This window comes from Sceloporus undulatus, chromosome 1 (genome assembly GCF_019175285.1).
Source record: "Sceloporus undulatus isolate JIND9_A2432 ecotype Alabama chromosome 1, SceUnd_v1.1, whole genome shotgun sequence".
Lineage (NCBI taxonomy): Eukaryota > Metazoa > Chordata > Lepidosauria > Squamata > Phrynosomatidae > Sceloporus > Sceloporus undulatus.
In genome coordinates this window covers 164,016,978-164,038,374 of record NC_056522.1, presented here as the reverse complement: position 1 = coordinate 164,038,374, position 21,397 = coordinate 164,016,978, and the positions used below count along the sequence as shown (strand labels likewise).

The 21,397-nt window shown below is 39.0% G+C and overlaps 1 protein-coding gene across 6 annotated transcripts in view; it reads left to right on the top strand.

Moving 5' to 3' along the window:
- Positions 1 to 21,397, top strand: part of IKZF2 (IKAROS family zinc finger 2) — a 125,764-nt gene that overhangs the window by 15,254 nt on the left and 89,113 nt on the right. The window contains exon 1 of one of the 6 annotated variants that reach the window (XM_042446374.1): positions 3,374 to 3,417. The exons of the other annotated variants lie outside the window; for them this stretch is intronic. The gene's annotated coding sequence lies outside the window, so the exon portion shown is untranslated. Of the gene's footprint in view, positions 1 to 3,373; positions 3,418 to 21,397 lie in introns of those variants that run through there. 6 annotated transcript variants of the gene reach the window in all.

The window sequence follows — 21,397 nt, the reverse complement described above, 5'->3', positions numbered from 1 at the left end:
AAATAGTCTTATGTGCATTGTGCTAATCACTTACTTGCCTGATACAAAATGCTGACGCAGAGCAATTTGAAGTAACATCTACATGGTGGCTATAATTTGGCCTTCAGTGGGTTCTTAGCCTTCATGAAACAATTCCCAGGTGCTTTTTAAGTACTTTCTTTGTCAATGTGAAGTTTTCTTTAAAAGGAAAATAGGCCGGAGGCCCTTAAAGTGTCAAATGGAAAATGTGATGTTTCTCCAAACTGAGTTAGATCATAGTGTCGCATCAACTTCTTAAGAACTCACAAGGAGGTCCTTCCCAAATGTGCTATCTGAGATCTATTTAATACAGTGGTTCTTAATATTTTTGGAATCATGAACAATCTGAAGAAAGCTATGAGAATTTGGTGAACTGTAAATTTATGTGCCGTATGCATAAAGATATGTGTGCAATTGATCTTATTACATTGGAAATTGATTTGTTTCACATGAACTAGTCTGGCATGAAAAACCACAACAACCAACAGTTACAAGGAACACTTGAAATTACTAGCTTTTTTTATATACCTTCATATTATCCATGACAATTCTCTAAGTCAAAATAACCAGAGTAGAAATCAAAGGGGGAAAAATCATTTATGCACCCATTTCATACAATCTCTGAAGCCCATCCATTCATGTTCTAGTGCTCAGTGGAGACCAAGTGAAGAACCCCTGTTCTAACTGGACATTTTAGTGCTTGGGCGTTTTGTATTCTTCAGCACTGTACATAGAAATGTTCATTTTTGGACTACGGTTCCTGGAAAAAGCAACTATGCCCAGTGATCATGATGATGGAAGATTCTGGAAAGTGTAGTCCAAAAAAGTGGCATTTCTCAGATCTAGCTCTGCAGCTGAACTGTGTGGCTCCTCCCGCTAAATGGATTTATCTTTCATTCTTGGTGAGCGATCCTTGAGAATATGAAAACTAAACAGAGTCCTTTGGATACTTCTAAAGTGTGAGTTCAATGACTGTTAAACCACTCCCCTCTCTCCTTGAAGGTTATAGTGAGGGTGGAGTGGAATCGCTGGTTAATCTTCTGCAGTACTATTATATTCACATTAATGGCTTGTGAAGGGGGGAGATTGCCTTGTAATAAAGCACAGGCTGTCACACCCTCCAGCCCTGCATCTACTGTATGTGTAACCTTCATCCTGTCAGTTCCACACACACACACACACCCTTTTAAATCACTCAAGAGGAATAGGAGGTAGGGAGCTGTTCATTCATCCTTTTGAGTAGCTGGCACTGCCATTTTTGAACAAAATTCATTCTAATGGGGACAGCCACATTTGTTCTCAACATGTTTACAATGAGGAGAGAAGTACCTGAAATGGACAGGGATGTCATCCTTTTCTTCTTTCTGCTGTGATAACGTCTTTGAAAAAACTGTGCAGGTTTTGAAGACTTTTAGCAGTTCAGGATCTGTTTTATGCAAAGTTTGCAATTTTTGTGCAGAAAACAGCATTTTTTAAAAATATAGTTTTCTGTGCAAAATTTTTTGCTGTAGTTGGGACTTGTCATTTTGTTGTTTTTGTGTGCCTTCAAGTAATTTCTTATTACTAAGGCGAACCTATTGTGGGCTATTCTTCACAAGATTTGTTCAAAGGAGGTAGAAAACAGCATGCAGAAATATTACTTCAACCCCTCTTACTTCATGCAGTGTATCCACTTCTTGAAAAAGGCCTTAAGAGATTGTCCTAGGAAAATGCTGTTTTCAGCCCTAAAAATTTACAATAAAATTTTTGCACAAAAGAAGACATGAATTGTAAAGATTCTCAAAAACATATCCATGGGTAGCCATGTTGGCCATACAGCAAAGTAAAATCACATCCAAAATCCATAAAACTCCCTTTCTACAAAATCGACTCCTCCCCTTTAGCCATGTGGGTTCTGGCTCTGTCATATGTTTTTCTAAGCTTCATCTCATGTGGCCCTTGATCTATTTTCAAAGCCTTAAGAAAGTGATCAATTCAAATTTCTGAGACAGTGATCTGTGACTTTCCCAGCAGCCTGCTAGGGAGGGAGGGATAGAAAGATAGGGGTTGTAGAGAGAGAGAAAAAAGGGGTGGGCTTGGCTATTTTTGGCTATGGCTCTGCCCATTAGGGGCTTCAGCCCCTCTTACCTCCTGCAATGTACCCACTTCTTGGAAAAAAGGCCTTAAGAGATTATCTTAGGAAAACGAGGCTCATGGAAGAAGAAAAAAGTTGCTTACTCTAGCCCTAGGTGAACTGGAAAATGTCAGAATTGGGCCCATGTTAAATGAGAAAAGGTTGCCGTTTCCCTTCTGGGGATTTTAGTAAGTATTTTGGTGGTAATACAGATTTATAGTGAAGGATTGTTAATATTTTCACTGCCACATTGGTTTCATATTGGTTTAATAACTACCTCTTGAAGAGCTTCTTCATTTACCAAGTGTGCTAAAATCTTTGCCATTTTTATTAGGTAACTTGAGGATCCATTTTGGCCATGTCACAAATTATGCATTAAAAATAAAATAAAATAGAAGAATAAATTAAATAATCAACCAAGTTGGCCAGTGTGAAGAGCTCTGATGAAAAATGTAGACGCTTTACAGAGCACCCAAAAAGGGCGCTCTGCCGGTGCCCGTGTTTGCTGCGCCAGGGAACCGCAGCGGACAAACCGCGCGGTTCCCTGGCGCAGCAAAAAGAACCCGCAAAAAGCGGGTTCTTTTTGCGGTGCGGTTATGACGCCGCAAGGTGCCAATGGCGCACTTGTGGCATCATAACCGCGACGCGACGTGCAGATGCTAAGTGTCTGCCATGTCAAAATAGCGGCACCCATGTGTATAGGGCGCTGCCATTTTGTATATACTAGGTACGTACTAGGGTTAGGGTGTCTGGAAAGGACTCCCTTTCCTAACCCTAGTATGTACCTAGTACATACTTTTTGCGCGTCTGGAACGTGCCCCAGTTGCGTGTTAATAAACTGGTTTATCAGCTGATTAAAATTAAATGCATTTCATGTCACCTAACCTTCAGCAAAGATACATTTTTGGGATACTGGGAGAAATGTAAAATTATTTAACAATGCAGTCCTAGACATAACTACTTGAAAATAACTCCCATGGAGCTTTTTTTCTTAAAAACAAAACAAAACTCTTTCCTCCTGCAAACAATCCTTATTGCAGTAATTCCAGAAGTATAATTTGCCCCGAAATTTCCATCGATCACTATTTCACTTAATAAAATAACCAGTTTTCTGATAATTTTATCAATATAACAAATCAAAATTTGCAGCCTGATAATAAAGTGGAACAGGTTTGGTAATTTCAGGCTTTCACCTATGGTTTGTGCAGGGCATTCCTACACATCACCATGGATGCAGCTGCACAGGGAGAAGAATGTCTGAATCGCAACAACTGGGCAAATTTCCTGTAAGTGAGGAGATTGCACCTATTTTTTATTTATCTATTTGTTTATAGCATTGTGCCCGGCTGTATAGCTAGGAAAGTTCTCAGAGTAACTTTCATGATAGTTTAGAAGATGAAATTATCTTTGTTGTCGGTTTAGAGTCAAAACAAAAGGAAAAAGAGGTGGGGAGAGAAAAGAAAACATGGAAATGCGTGCACAAGTTCTTAAGCTTATTGTATGAGGCTCCCCAGTCTGGTAGATAGGCTGGTTGGTATAAAAGCAAAATTGTATGGACCTCGCTACTCAGCAGTTCTTTGGAAAGTTGATCCCTTGGTGTGAAATTTGAACCATCGTTTTTCTACCTGACGGTGTGTATGTATATGCCTTCAGGTCACCTGTCAATTTATGGTAACCCAATGAATTTCATAGGGTTTTCTTAAGTAAGGAATACTTAGAGGTGGTTTTGCTAGTTTATTTCTCTGAAATACAGTACGACCCCCATATTTGAAGGGGTTACATTCCCATACATACAGCAAATAGTGAAAATTGTGAATAATAGTGCACCCTATATTTTCAGTGGAAATTACACCATAGAGTCTTACATAGAGAGCATATGTTTCCATACATAGGCACCAGTACCATGGATATGGGGGTTGTACTGGTTATACTATATAGCCTACAGCAGTTGTTATTCATTGGCAATCTCCCATCCAAGTACTACCAAAAGTTGGCTTTGCTTGGCTTCCAAGATCAGACAGGATTTGGGGCCTTTATGGTATTAGACTATCCTATGTATTTTGCAACACACAATACACAACAAACAATACAGTGCGCCCTTACTTTATGCGGGGGATCTGTCCCGACTCCCCCGCGTAAAGCAAATTCTGCCTATGCACGAGCCTTATTTAAATAAATGGAGCTCGTGCACATGGCGGTGTGGTGGCAATGCGGTGCAGCGGTGTGCGCTCACCATGGGCGTGTGTCCCATTATTCCCTATGGGACACGCCACCCCTTCTCCCCATGCGGCTTTCAGCGTATGCTGAAAGCTGCATAAAGCATGCCCGCATATGACGTGGGCACACTGTACATTCCTCTTAGTACTCTGTGTGTTTCTGTGGGTACTAAACACAAATAGTTTGAGATATTGTTATATGGCTGAAGTATTTTCTGGTGTGTGAGTGAGAGAGAGAGATTTCACAAATTTTCTCCCCTTTTCCCTGCATGTTAAGACAACACTGCTTACAAGATTCATACATGCTGGTGGTTTTTACAAAATGGATTTACTAAATTTCTTCCCTCTCCCTTCAATTTAGTCTCTAAAGGGCATGGCTTCTCATTTGGATAACACACAGTTAGCTGGAACTGCCTTCCTTGGAGGATCATTACACCAGACATGACTCATCCATTGGCATTTGACATGATTCCACTTAATTTGCATACTGTAATTGTATAGCAATGCTGTAAAACTTGTTTGAGACTATTTCTTCCCTCACACCATAAGTTTGTCAAATTTCATTACTGGGTGTAATGCCTGTTAAATACAGCTTACTAGTAATAGATGTGAAATTATATAGTGTATGAACCAGTATGTGCATGTGTGTGTGTGTGCACGCGCATATAAAGATAACTATATAGTTGTTTCTTTTTGAGTAGGTCATAATTTTAGGTAAGTTTGGGATATTTCCAGTCAGATACTAGCCTGAGTACAGTGGGAGATCTTGAGGCTTGTCTAGGCAATTTAATTAATTTATTGAAAAAACAAAAACAGATGCAGTTTGAAAACTTTCAGTTCAGATGTTTATTTATTCAATTCTTTGTTGATTCATTTATATCTTCATTTTTGGACAAGAGGGTGTCCCATCCTAAAAGGCATTTCAGCAAATAAATAAAACTACCAGATTCAACAACACAAAAAAAGACATTATTATTAACTTTATATATGTAATATGCATTTAACATATTTATATATTGTTCTTCTGTCCATGGGATACAACAAAACAGTGAAATTACTAATCTAAAACAACAAATTACACAACAAAATAAAAACAGAAAGACAACCTTCTTTAAAGCAAGCTAAAAAGGAATTTTGAAGTCCCTGAAAGGCATTACCTGACGGTGCATATTTTATCTTTCATCTGAACCTCAGTAGCTGGGATCTTGCTACAGAAAAGGCACTGCGTTGTGTGGTACCAGACTCACTCATGGTGGTTGGTTCTAAAACAGGAGCTCTGGTGTAAATAGCAATATGTAGCCAACGTCACCACTGCCATATCTTGCCGCCTGTTCTTTTGTTTTAAATGAGATTGATCAGAAGGGGGCATTAAGCCATGCTGTACTCATGGCCTGTTTTTCTTTTGCAAATAGCTGGATTTCATTTAAAAAAACACACACACCCAAACAAACAAATTTCAGATTTTGGCCAAACCCTAAACACATTATCTGGGAATAAGTCCCATTGATCATAATGGGATTTACTTCTTAGCAGAATGAATAGGATTCTGTTGCATGACTGCAGTTCTTGGCTCACTCTCACAGCTCATCCCAACCCAAATCATTCAAGTGCACCCCCTGTATCGCTGTTTGGAGCAGCCTTTCCTCCCTCCACTCTCTTTCACGCACATTGACTCCTTTTTCTTTGTGGCAGCAACAGCATTAGTTTTTTTCATTTGGTAGAAAGGAGGATGGAAAAAATTCAGGATAACTTTTAAGGTTTTGTTTGTTTGTTTGTTTGTTTGTTTAATAATAGTTTAACTGTCATGAGTCCCAAATGTTTTCATTGTTTCCATTGCTCAGCATGAGTAAGACGTAGTAATGAAGGCAGGCACAAACTTTATTATATCCCACTGAAAAGTCCTAACTGACAGCTCTGGCTATTACTGCAAAAAAGTAACTAGTTACCAAACTGACTCATCAGAAGTCATACCTTACTTCTAAGCTGTGTTCCACATGATCACCATGTAGAGACAATTGCACTGTTATTTACAATCAGGAATTGACAGTAAGAGCGCAATTCCCTGTTTGCTTTGAGGACTCTGCATGCTGTGCAACTTTCCAACTAGAAAGGTGACCAGCACTCAGAGGAGGGAGGGGAATCTTGCTGTTATTTCAACTAACTAGATATGCCCTGTGTCCAACTGGTCTTATAGTGGCCTCCGTTCTAGGGTGGTGGATATTTTTTGAAGGGTTATTTCCAAGAACCCCTCCTCCCTTTTCTGGATTGGGAACTCTATGGCTAAATGACACTGTGGGCTGGATGTTTCTTTCTCTTTTAATAGTATGATAGGATAGACATGTGTCTGCCATTTTTGAAAATGCATATTATTGCACAAGTGGAGGGAAGCTCTCTGTTTAATTTTTGAAACATTTGTTCAAAAATACAGCAAAATGTATGAAATACTGCTTTCCAAAGTGAAGACAGTGATACTCTAAATGGATACCTGTGTCATTCATGACACTGCGTTTCACACAGTACATATGTAAATACGGATGCAGTGTTTGAGAGGAAGAGATGGAATCCTGTCAGTGAAGAAATGATGTGGAAAATTATCTAGACCTCTTGCAAAAACTTTACCTTTATTGATATTGTAAGGGAGGAAGGGACAAAGACACCTATCTGAATTTACCATTAAAATGCTGCAACCACAGTTACCAGGCCTCCAGAAAGCATACTCTGAGAAAATCAGGTGGCAAATTGCTATGCATTTCTAGAAGTAGTAATTTATTAGATTTTTTTTTTAAAAGTCCCAGTGGTGAAATTCAACAAGTTCAAATATTTGTCGAATACTTCTCAGAACAATCAAATCTGGGCACGTTGGTATTCATTAACTCTCTTGCAACCACTTTTAAAATATGTTGGCAACCGAATTCACAATGAACAAGTTAAACCTTTGCTGGCCCTCAAGGTACCAATGTATTCCTTGATAGTGTGGAACACCTCAGCTGATCAACTGTCTAAAGATGAACTGGTGGCGGGAATGTACAGTTTCCTTGCCACTGCATCTTCGCCACAGCATAAACCTTAACATGATCTCTAGCCACATCCAACTTGTTCCGATACCCCACCACATTTGTACCTGTTGCTTTATTACATGCAAATCCCTGGAAAATTATAGAGATTTTACACAATCTTTTGAGAAAACCAATCTTCAAACACTGAGGAGAGAGACAAAAATAAGCCTTTCTAACCATCTAAGAGAAAGTGATATTTTTTAGTTGCAGGGTATGGACATTTGGACACCATCAAGGAGTTAATTCTGTTTTGTGATTGTACTGTGGACAAGAAACTATTGTCCCATCAAATGAACTCTCATGAATAGCAAGTTGTTGGATGTACTTTCTAGACAGTGAAGAAGGCAAAATGTGGCTAAACGTCACTAGAAACAAATAGCCTAGCTAACAAACAATTTAGAGATGATAAAGTTATATCCACCATGCTGTTACAGATTGAGTCTTTCTTATCTGGAATTCCAAAATCCCAAATACTCCAAAAGCAAAAACCTTTTTCATGAGCAGTTGAGATTGTTATGCCTTTGCTTTCTGATGGTTCAGTGTACACAGACAATTGTTTCATGCACAAAATGATTAAATATGTTGTATACAATTACCTTCAGGCTGTCTGTGTAAGACGTATATGAAGCATAAATGAATGTTGTGTATAGATTGGGCCTCATCTCTAAGATATCTCATTATGTATGAATATTGAATACAGGTGTCCCAAATTCAAGCCCCCCCCCCCCAATCCAAAACCCTTCTGGTCCCAAACATTTCAGATAAGGAAGATTCAACATGTAGTCTAGTTCCATTCTAAATATGTGATCACATGCAAGATGGGCTCTCAGCATAGATGGCTTCTCTTTCTGGATTAACGCCTTATTAAAGTGTGCCCTTCTGTTTGGTCATCTAGAGAAGATGCCGGTATACTTTAGGTTTATTCTTCACTAACTTAACTCATGTTGCATCTAAATTTGGAAGTGTCCTTATATCACCAACTACTGGTGATATTGTTTTGCATAGGTGGGCAAGAATGCTGTTCCAATTATTCTATGTGGTGTAGTGGGTTTTCTGGTATATTCCTTTATCCTAAATGGCGAGATCAAACAATATTGATATAGTTTGACAAACCCTGTTAAAGTGATGAATGATATGGAGAGTGTTGGGCATCTCACAGTTGAGCAATTTATTTTCTGTTTTTTATTTGTTGCCCTGTAAAACATGCATGGTTTAACATACTTCAGATTAGAGAAAAGGATTTTATTTAAACAGACCATATGAGAGAAATGTTGAAGTCTCTTCATGAGCTCTTGACAACATCTAGTATCAATTTTTCAGTTCTTGAGACACACAGAAAGTTAAATAAAATAGTTATGAATGTAAGGTATATATCAAGCTATACACACTTGCCTGGTAATTAAGCCCACAGAACTCAATGGGGTGTACTGGCTAATATTGGTTATAATATTGATACATCAGTTCAAGATTGAGTGTGATGTTTCACAACAGCCAACCCTATTTAGAGAGAGAGAGAGAGAAACTTGTATGTTTTTTGTATTCCAAAGTTTTACTAAGAAATCCAAGCTCACACAAAAATATACAGACTATAACAATTTGCATTTCTGTAATTGCACACTTTTGCTCTTCATCTTTATCTGGGCTCAACACTATATTTTTGTAGTTGTGGAAAAAGGCACAATTTAAAAACATTTTGCGGGTCACATTGTAGAACTTGTAGTCTCCTTGGATCCCATTTTGGGGAAAAGATGAGATATAAGTGCAATAAATAAATAAATAAATAAACAAACCTTCTTTTAATTTTTTTATTAAACCCATACATTTGAATACATAAAATAACATTAAAGAACCATAACACCCAACATAAAATGCAAAATACATACACAAAATAATCATTACATATATCAGCTCCCACACAAACTATATTAAACTTTCCAAACTCTGTTTAACAGAGTAGACCTTCCAGCTGCCAATTTCTTCTTCCTTACGACTTCTAGCAATACTATTCTGCCCTCATTTGTTTTCCCACATCTTTCCTCCTACATCCACATCATTACTCTTGTCATTTTATCAAAAGGTCTAACGTTGTCATGTAGATCATTCATAGACTGAGCATTTGTTAATGTATAAATTAAGCAAATTTAGATATTTTTGCATTGGCTTGTATAATGCATGATGTATGTGGGGTTTGGGTTGCAGGATGTGTACAGCCTGGTTCTGATCAGTCTGGCATCAGGGTGTTTGCAGCACATCTCTTCAGTACACCTTTGATAAGCAAGACTGCCTGCTGTGCAGATTGCCTAACTGGTATACAAATGTCAACACTGATAAATATCTACTGCAGAGAATCTGTGTGGGAGTAATAATTCAGTAATAAAATAGGTCAAATTAATTTCATTGCTTAAGGGGATCTCTTACAATAACTATTTTGTAACACTATCTTTGACAGTTAGCTCCGTGTTACACAGTAGGTAGAGCTAGGATAATGTGTTATATTTCTAGTTGTAAATGAGCTGCTATAACAAGGTGCCTATTGGCTGATGGTCACAAATTGTGTCTTTTTCATTTTTCCTTTTTTATAATGTCCCAGGGGCTCTTTATATTTTCATGCCTGCCATGTTGCCACGAACTACTGGATATAGAAAGACAAATTTCTTAGTATTACTGCACAATGCTAAGAAAACAGGAGGCCTCAGCCCACTAAATAGCATCCAGTAGCCAAGAGCACAGCAAAGGTGTGAGATATCTTCCCTGATCTTATCTTTCTTCTACTCCCACAGTCTCTGTGACTTCTGACTCTCTCCATAGTTTAGATTCAAACAAAATAATTCATTTTTTAAAGAAAAAGAACAAAAGACCAATTTTTAAGTCAAATCAAACCACGACATTGGGCTGCAATATATTTAACTCAGTTGTAAACACAGTTCCTTAAGGGGGAGGTTAGAGTGTTAAGAGAACACAGTTTAGGATGAAAGACAACGACATTATTATTTGACAATCTTAATTATATCATTTAATCATTGAGCATGTTCTTTTAACCTAACTGTGGTTATTATGCCAGTGGTACCCAATACCAATGCTACTGGATTCAGTGCATTTTTGAAAATATTTTTAACATTAAAATAACCAAAGACCTCTTTCTTTACTAGTACCATGGTACACTTTTATTTTCTTGAGTGTGCCCTCCCTGAATAGAAAATAAAGACACTTTTCCTTCACTTTCAGAGTCCCCAATCTGGAGTGCAGCTTACTCCATTCTGTAAGGACCCATGGCACTCTCTGTTCCCCCACCTTAATTGAATAGCACTGTAATGGACATTTAAGTCATACAGTTAGAACATCAGTTCCTATCTGTCAAGTAGAGTGCCTCCATAACATGCTACCTCTGTTTGTGCCAGACAATAAGAATCTGCATCACAAAATTGTGATCTATGTATCTTAAATACATTCATTCTAGAGATTGTGGCACACTGGAAAGTCCCCTGATTGCTTGTACATAGAGAGGGCCTGGATTGGAAAGGTGGAAATCTGCCCTTTCAGAGCTCAGGCAAAATATGAGTATATCAAGAGGCTATGGAAACAATGATGTATTTGTGAAAGTGTAGCATCTCTTTATGTTGCTTTATCTTCATTTTGTTGTTAACTGCATGATAGGTTTGTCTTAGGGGCCACCCATAAGCTGGAAATGAAGGCACAACAACACCAACCTAGAATCTAGAGTGGCTCTCCAACTCTATGTTCTATGTTGTGTTGTTGTGTGCCTTCATTTCCAGCTTATGATGGCCAGACAAACCTATCAGCTGTTTTCTTGCAAGATCTATTGAGAGAGGTTTGCCACTCTCTTCTTCTGAGGTCGAGGGAATCTGACTTGGCCAAGATCACCCAGTCAGTTTCCATGGCTAAGCAGGGTTCAGAGCCTGGTTTCGGAATCCTATTCCAACACTCAAATCATACACCTTGCAAATGATAAAGATAGATATTTAATAATGTGACTTTATTTCCACATGACCCTGCTATGACCCAGTTGAGGGGCAGTATGGGAGAAGGAAAACAGAATGAAAGATACTTCCAGTAGCTCTCCCATTTGTCAGACAGAACAGGCCCATGATATTAGATTTCTCCAAAAGTGAACATGTGTTTGAGAATAGGCTGGGGGGAAATCACAAATGTAATCTAAATCTATCCAATACCTGGCCACTAATTATAAGACCAGATAGAGAGTCCTTCCAGAAATAAAAGTGCTGTGGGAATCCCCAGAGTAAGGAAGCTCCAGAACTGTGGGAGTAATTATCAATAATGAATTGACCTGTATGACTTTGAACTGATTCAGACAACACAACAAACCAGATAAGACTGGGAACTCTAGCTTGCAACAGAATTCTACTTTGTTTTGGTGTGTTTATTGTGTTGTCTGAAAATAGGCCCTTTTTCTTCTCTGGTAGATTCTCTCCAGCAAATCAGAAGACTTATTTAAAACCAAACTCTTGGCAAGATTTGTTCAGGGGAGGTTTGACATTGCCTTTCTCCAAGACTGAGAGCATGTGACTTGTCCAACGACACTCGTGGGTTTTTGGACCAAGCTGGAATACAATCCTGATTCTAGAGTCATAGTCCACTCTCAACCCATTATACCATGCTGACTCTCATGATGGCATTAAGTCCCATAAATAAAACCTGTGAAGAGGAGCAGTATGGCTACAGTACTGGCATTAACCCCTGCACACCCCAGGGTTTTATAGCTGTTGTGGGTTCATGTACATGAACCAATGACTGAACACTTGTTCTCTCAGAAATTCACAGCCCATAAAACCCAGAAAAACTGTACATGGAGGCCTGCTATAAAGAGAGATGATTTGCCCTCACACAGCAGCAGATCTACCAGCTTGCCCCGCAGTGCCATTTGCCTGTTTGCTAAACCCAGTCCAACCAAAAGCATTTTCTCCTCAGCTGCTGCTGGTGTTGTGCATGCAGCACGTCCCTAAAAAATTCCTAAAGCCATAAGGAGCTTGGGTACTCTGTGATAATGTATTTTGCCTTGGCTGTATTTCCCCAACCTAAGTGGGCACAACTATCGTATATACTCAACTATAAATCGACCTCATGTATAAGTTGAGGGCAAGTTTTGGGGCCAGAATTGGATTTCTGTGATCCGTGGCTAAGTCGAGGGTAAACTTGAGGCATATAGCAAGGATAGGATGAAGCAAAGCAAAACATGTCAAAGAACTTACAAAATTCAAGAATAAATAACTCTTTGTGTCACTCTTAAAGCTGGATGGATGAGAGACTAGAGGGGTTCAGTGCTTTTCACCAGGAGATGCTTCCATTCTTTTAAATAAGAGTTAAAGTACAGTACTTACATTGACCTGTGACTAGGTCGACTTAGGTTTTTGGGGTCAAGTTTTTGACCTAAATTTCTAGACTTATACATGTATATAGTATTTGTCAGTTAACAGGGCATTCTTGGGTGACCCACTCAGCCAATTTCTATGGTCTTCTCTCTTTGTTTCTGTTGGTGCCCTCACTCCGTGGGTTCAGTCTTTTTCTGGTTTCGTTCTGATCCATTCTGTGTAGTCTATCATTCTTTTTGAGGACAGAGCATTGGCAATAAGAAAGAGAGGGTGAAAGGGGTTTTAAATAAAAAAAATATTAAATGGTCGTCTTAAAACATTAATTTGGAATAGTTTTTATAAGGCAGTTAAAAGGTATTTGTACATTTAAAAATACAACTAAAACTGAACACACACCAATAAAAATAGTTTCTACAACAGGCAGTTAATTCTCAGAGCCCTGGGAAAACAGGAAGGTTTTGACCTGTCACTGGAAGGAGAACAGAGAGGGGCCAACCTGCCTTCCTGTGGGAGGAAATGTGCACAGCCTGGGAGCAGTTGCTGAGACGCCTTTCTCCTGTGTCCTTACCAAACTGGAGGGTGGTGACGGTAGTGGGACTGAGAGAGAAAGTCCCCTAAACAGAGTATTATTAGCATGGTTGCTGAAAACAAGTTTCCAGCCTGATTCCACATCATTTTGTAATTTCTTCTTGAAAGAAAATTTTGGTATATTTTCTAATTTTGGTGCATTCTAAGCATTTTCATGTATATTTTCACATGCATGGTTCAGTTTTTTATAATCTCATCTTAAATGGGATGGACATCACTGCAGCTTGCGACACTTAGTTCTATGCAATGACATGACTATACTTAAAGTAAAGAAGTGCTACCTTTTTCTCTACTGGCTCCCTCCCCACATTGCAAGCACTGCAAAATGCTGGCTTTGTGAGACAGGAAGAAAAATCTATCTCTATCTACTTTTTCCACAGCCACCATAATTGGTTGACACCCTTAATTTTAATGGTTAAATACCCTTTAAATCACTTGCTTGTGTAGAGATTAATTAAAATGTGATAACTATTATCTTATGTGTTTATTATCTGTTTCTTGGAAGAGGGGGTTGCTGTCTTATATGGGAATGGGATGGGTGAACGAAGATGCTGGGCAATGAAATTAAAACCGTGCTGTGTTTCTTCAATTTTACACAAGTTGTGCAGAAACAGGACTTAGTAGATGGTGGGGCAACAATAGAAGGCAAAAGGTGCATTCACTACAAATATGCAATAACTAGTGCACTTTATTCTCTTTTCTAAAAATTTCAGCCCGTTTCTTACTCTTAATGTAACTTCATTGCCAAGATGTGTGTTTCATCTTTTACCATTAACAGTGTATATTTTAAAACATGGTTGGGATAAGACAAACAGAAAATGGAGTCATTTCCCAGCATGTAGTAATAAAGCTCCCCTCCCTCCGTTCACTCAGGATGCACAACACGCTGAAAGAGGTTTGTAATTATGATCCCAAGATTGATGCTTTTGGTGGGAGTGTAAATTTTGTCCAGGAGTAATCCATTAAGAAATCAATAATCATCGTATCCAGGCAGTTATTCTTCCTCACTGTGTTTGAGCACCAAAGGTTTGGGTTTTTCTTTCTTCTTCTTCTCAATTCCTAGGTCACTGTCTTTGGCTTTAGTTGGAAAAAAGATTAGTACAATGATGGCTTAATTTTAAAATTATTAATTGATCAATTGATTAAAAGTCTTCACTAAGAGCACAATAGTCCTGGTCCCTTGAAAATGATTATAATTAAAAATAGCAGTTAATAAAATTCAGATTGAAGTAATAATTGTCCAAAACACACTGCAGAAATAATCCAGCTTGAGACCACTTTAACTGGCTCAGTACTAGGGAATTCTGGGAATTGTTTATTGTGGCACCAGAGCTCTCTTGACAAAGGGGCTGTGCAGATGGGCAGCTCCATGCTGCCCGTTTTTGCCCCAGAAGAAGGCCATCGTAACCAGATGCCACAGCCTTGGAGAGACCAAAAGGAACTAGCTTTTGGGCAAGTTCCCTTTGCATCCCCAAAAGGGTGCCATCGGCATGCTCCTTGTGCATAGTGCTGTTTGGGCGCTGCGCCCAAGGGACATCAACATGGTGCCCCCTGTGTATATGGGCGTGTGCCATGATGGTGGCAGGGTGGCGGATCTAGGGCTTGGAGTATGTGAATGCTCTGCCCTAGTTCAGCCCTAGTATGTTGTCAGGCTGGCCCAAAAGAAGGCTAAATGTCTCTCAGAACTACAGTTCCCAGAACTCTCTAGCATTGAACCAGGGCAGTTAAATCAGTCTGAAAAACTGAATTATTTCTGTAGTGTGCTTTGTTGTTATTGTTTTTAAAGCCTAACATTAATTTTGAAATGAAGTCCAGAAATCTAGGGCCAGCACTGAAAAAGCCCAGTCTCTAGTGCCTGTTGGTCAACAATTTATATATTGTATATAAGAGAGCAGGATTTCCAATTGTGATTTTATTATTATTAACCTTTATTTATAAAGCGCTGTAAATTTACACATTTAAATTTTAGAACTTGACCAACCTCAAATGTGAGGAAGTGATCCTTTTGAGGGCCTGTTACCAAACACTTTCCAACTTTGTCAGATAATACTATGTATTGAGCCCATGAGAAAAGAGGGAGCCACTGTAAGAGGGATTAAATGAGTACATAACCTTCAGCATTTCATAGATGAAAACTGGGACACGTGTGTTCAAGCAACATCGGACTGTGGTAGAGATTGCTAGTGAAGAAGAATATACAAGCTGGGAGAGGCTGCAGTGGATTCCTTTTTCCTGTGTCTGTTGGGAAGGGAAAGATTCTGTCCTCTCCCTCCTACTGAGTTAATTCAGTACAACTACTTTTGCACTTTGAACTCAGTTGGCAGCAATTGAAGTAGGATGAGCACAAAGGGGGAAAGTGGGAGGAGAAGACATTTTAAAAGCATCTGAAACCAAACGATGACAGAAGATTAATCCAGAATTTCATTGTCAAATTGGTACAGTTGAAAGGGTTTGTGAGCAGAATTCATTTTTCTGACCCCCCCCCCCCTTTATGGCTGCAGTCTATATGAATTCTAATTTCCAAACTGTCTTCAAAAGCAGTCCACATAGAACTCATCACAATAATCCAGCCATTGAGTAGACATTGATGCCATTCCTTTCTGAGTGTGGGATCAAGGAGTGTTCCCAAATTGAGCACCTTATTATTCAGGAGGAATGCAGTGCTGTTCAAGACTTGTTGCAGAATTCTGTCACAATCAGAAGATTTCCCATTCTCCAGAATCTCAATCTTGTCTTGATTTAGCTTCAGCATGTTTGCCCTCATCAGTCCGAAAACTCTTTCCAGACATCTGATCAGAATGCCCACCATCTTTTTGGGATTAGATTCTAATCTAATCATTATATCATGGAAATGAGAGGTGAAGGATTGACCAAGACATTTTGTTACCTGAGACAGTGAGGATGATGGTATTTCTCACCCCACCAAAAAATAAGGTGCATACTGCCTAAAGACCTCACGTCTGGTGTCTGAGGCAGCATATCTGACAAGGGCCTCTTCCTCTCCCCTACAGTAAGAACACAATAATAATTAAGTAATTTTCAAAATGCTGTATTTTTAGGACATCCAAAATCTGCTGCCTGAGGCAGCTGCTTCATTCTGCTTATTCTGTTCGAAGTCTAATGAATACATTCACTACAGTCCTCTCCATCATCTTATTTCTGAAGTATTCTAGAAGGATGCCTTCTGAGCACTGGCGTGCCCTACAGAAGTGTCTCCAAAACCATACTCCTTGCTTGTTCTCTATGTAACCCCTTTGGAAATAATTTTCATATAATTTTCATTAAGGTACATCCCTTTCTCTCAGTGTCAACACCACTACCAGCCCACTCCGACTGTGGAAGCATTAATAATACTTGGCATTTCTATAAAACATTTTAGGAATTCAAAGCATTTCACATTCATTATTTCCTTACCTGTGAGTTTGTCTAGGAGAATTTCCTTATTTTGCACATCGAAGGTGCTGAAACTCACCTAAAGAGCAGTGAGTTAATTCAGGAGAGTTTGTAGGGAGAGCAAGGAGGACCTCCTTTGTCACAGACCATCATTATCACTAACATTCAATTATCAAAAAAATTGTTAGTTTTACTTCTAAAAAGTGTTTCCTTCTCTTTTATCCTTTTCCTACTGTCAGTTCCTTTGTTTTGCAACAGGCAAACCTAAGGTAAAAGATTTATTTTTAAAGCCAATATATTGTCTCCATATTCCCCCATCCTATTTATCCTTCCCAGTTGGTTCTGAGCCATTGGTTCAAGCTGCAGGGGCTGAGACTAATTTTGTGTTAAAATTAAGGATTTTGTTATGGCACCGATTTTTATATGTACTTATGAAAGGAGGTAATTATAGACTCATTTATCTTATGGTCCATTTGGTTATTTTGATGGGAAAAATAATCTAGACTGGACTGTTATATCTGTTGGGGGGGGGGGGGAGCAGGAAATGTATATGGACCCATACAAGGAATTGACCAGAAATCTATTCTGCTCTATGGTATTTAATGCAAAATACTTTTAACAGTCTTCAAAGGGCTGCAGAATATGTAAATAAACATTTATCCACATGTCAAGTTTGCAGTATTTGGTATGCAATTTGTTTCTTCTAGGGACATGCTCTATCTGGAAGAATTAATCAGATGGACAAGTCTGGGAAAATTCTGACATAATTTTAGCCTTTCAGTGATATGTCATTTGTGGCTTTAAGAAGAATCTTCAACTCAAAGGATCCTAGTTTATTGTGCTAGTTTGTTATAAGACTTTATAGTTTCAGATGTATTGGGGAATACTGGCTGAACTGCCAGTTCCTTCTGCTGAAATATGGCTACAGTACCTGATATTCTCTTGGTGGTTTACCATCCAGGTACTAACCATGTTACTAATGCTGCTAAGCTTCCAAGTTCAGCCAGGATCAGGTACCTTTGGGCCAGCTACATGTGCAAAGAACCTTGGATTATTGTTGATCATAAACTGAACATGAACCAGCAGTGTGATGCTACAGCCTAGAAGACATACTGTTTTAACCAGCATTAATAGAACCATGGTTTCCAAGTTAAAGGGAATGATAATCCCAGTATATTCTGCACTGGACAGGCCTCATCTAGAGTACTGCATCAAGTTCTGGGCACCTCATTTTAAGAAGGATATAACCTAAATTTATGTCTGACTTGGAACCTAAACGGAGTCTGGTTAGTACTTGGATAGGAGACCACCAATGAGTCCCAGATGCTTTAAGCTATATTTCAGAGGAAGGAACTGGCAAAACCAACTCGGAGGATTCCTTGCTTAAGAAAACCCTGTGAAATTCATGGGTCATTATAAGATGGAGCAGATTCAGAGAAGGGCAACAAGAATGATAAGAGATATGGAGAGTTGAAGGAGCTGGGCATGTCCGGCTTTATCTTTTACCCTTACCGAGACACTGCCGACATACCTAATTGCTAACTAGGCATCCTGAAATGGCCACATATTCAATCAAGAAGTGCTTGACCTTGTACTAAAGCTCTGTGGAGAAGCTAAGTGTCTCTAGGAATGAATGTGGAATGGCCAAAAACATGTCCATTGATTCCATCTCTTCCTTTGATGCATTCAAGACCTATTTGCAAAGACAGTTGCATGCAATCCATACCTCTGTAATAGAAGCTGTGCATGGCTCCCCCCGCTACATAAATGATTTAGAAAACAGGAATATTAAGGGCAGAGCCACCATGCACAATCCCGAATCCTCTCTTGCTATGTGCTAATTTCTACATGAACTGAATGACCACATAGGACATAGTTAAAAATAGAACCAATCAATGAAATAAAAACAGTAATATGGAGGCTTGACTCTCCTCCCTTCCCCAATTTCTTTGGCTTTACACACACAGCCAAAACACCTGTCTGCTTCACCCAATGGTTTTTGCATCGGTTAAGACATCTGAAATAATCAGTTTAGATTTCAGCTGCTGATTAGTGCATGCTTCTAACCAAACGGAGAAGCAGTCTAAGAATGGAAACAACCAATTTAACCACCACAATAGAATAGATGGAATTTTAGCTGAAAACAACAGGTTTTAAAAGCCCCATGTTAGAGTCCAGTAGCTGTAAAGAAGGGAATTTGTGTTGGTGTGGTCTGTGTTTAATTCTTCCTCATCGCAAAATGTCTTAAAGCAGTTACTGTAGTGGCATACCTTCAGGATAAGGGCAAAGTCAATAGCAATACATATTTCTCATATACTTAAGAACGTTTCATTAGTGCAACTGAATTTATGTATGTCTGGTAACAGAAACTGGTAACATGACTCCACAACTGTGCTGTACAACTTGCCACACAAAATATAATACATTTACCCTTAAAAATATCTTCTTCCATTTTCTATTTTATTTTTATGTGAATGGATATTTATGCAGGCAGCTGATTTTTGTACACATTTTTTTCAGGTTCTCATAGCCTTGAGACTTTCTGAACAATGTAAAGGCAATATCAACTGTTGCCAATGAGACCAGATTTAAGGCATGTCTGCACAGGTCAAATGAACATGTTCTCCCCCCCCCCCCAGCCTCAACTTGATTTTATTGATTTTATTAAAAGCCCTCATTTTATTGTGGACTGGCTTCACGGAATAACTGTCTTCATGGCCAGTTCTGCATTGAATCTGAGCCATCCCTGTCTTAAGCCACATCTAGAGCAACTTGGAGCAATGCTGGGCACCTGTTTACATACAAGTCCTGCCAGCTGCCACTACCATTGCTGGTGTGATTCACTCCTTCTCAGGCCACAAAGAGGCACCCAGCCAAGTGATCATTGCTAGGTGCTTTGATACCCTGAGACTTGAAACTTTTTTTCAAGGGTTCCTCCATGGTGTAAAAATTGAAATAGGCTGACTGAGTAGAGCCATTGGAGGATGAATGGGCTATATATTCAGGAACAATAAATTGGCCATTTGATTGGCCATTTAGACAACCTGGTAATCTGTGGTCTAATGGCAAATTGGGATCAGACATTACTTTTGCAGGACTCAGGTGTTGGTAGAAGAGGTTTTACTGTCCAATGTATTAGCATTAGGCTTGAGTGTCTGTACTGTTCCAAAAAGCTCCCATATGCAAAGGAAGGGGAGCCTTTGATACTTGCATGATATCTTTCTGTCCATTGAAACTCTTTGCACATCATATTATTATAGAGCCTTGTCAGCACACCTATCCTGGCAAATGAAATGAATACATAAATGCTCCTTGGATTCATCAGAAAGCATACATCAGACTTAACTGTTATGGTTGTGTCTGTGTGGCCTATGTTTACTTACTTTCTTCCTTTATTATGAAAAAAGAATTTGATTTTCCCTGACACATAATTTGGGAGCCAGGTAATCTTCTGTATTAGTGTGGTTAAATGAGGCAAACAATTAAATGGAAACATATATCCGAATGTTGTGTTTTGAGTGTGCATGCATTTATGCGTGCATATTGTAAATTAAATCTCAGGTGTTTTGGCTCAAATGGGGTTTGGAATAATAATAAATGAGTCCATTAACTCTAAAACTCCATGGATGTTTTCAAAGCACCAGTCACTAATCCTGTTACAAGTAAGAGGATTTGTATGTGCAACTTCAATCCAGGGCTGTTTTTTCAAAGTATCTCCTTAAGTGTCAAAAAGTTTTAAGGCCCCTGGTTACATTTGCACCTTTGCACATTTGCACCTGCACCTGTTATATTTCTAACTTACTTCCCTTGTGCTTTAGTTCAGTGCTGGTATTTGTAATTAGCATTAGTTTGAATGATTGGTGCATCTTTTGTAATTCCAAGGGAAACAAGATCAAATAGTGGAGAAACTCAAAAACCTTTACAAGATGTTTGTTTACAATAAATTATGTACATCTTAAAACTGAATCCGAGATAGGATTCACTATCAGATTCACTACTGAATACTCTGGGACATCTAACTAAACATACACTGTTAACTTAACCCATTCTCATGGCCTATCCTCTCCTCACAAGCCTAGGTGAGATTATTTGCTAGACATAAATTTTCAGACTATGGCCTGTTACAGACAGGCCAAAATAAAGCTGCTTCAAGTCACTTTGGAGGTATGGTATTTCAATGATGCATGAGTCCTAAGAGTCCAAAAGCCACACCAAAGCTGCACTCCAGTCCTTAGGATCAGAGCGTGGCTTTGGTGCGGCGTTTGGTCTCTTAGGATGCATGCATCATTGAAATACCATACCTCCAAAGTGACTCGAAGCAGCTTTATTTTGGCCTGTCTGTAACAGGCCTAAGCATCAAATAAAAAGCTAGGTCTTAAAATGTGGTGATGAACTATAGATCTATAGTTTTTCTGGGCTTTTCGGGCTATGTGCCCATGTTCTAGAAGAGTTTATTCCTGAAATTTCACCTGCATCTGTGGCTAGCATCTTCAGAGATGCCAGCCACAGATGCAGGCGAAACGTTAGGAATAAACTCTTCTAGATCATGGCCACAGCCCCAAAACCCCACAAAAAAACTATGGATGTCAGCCATGAAAGCCTTCAACTTCACAACTATAGATCTGTTTCCAGCCCTGAATGAATGTAGTAAATGAAACCTCATTG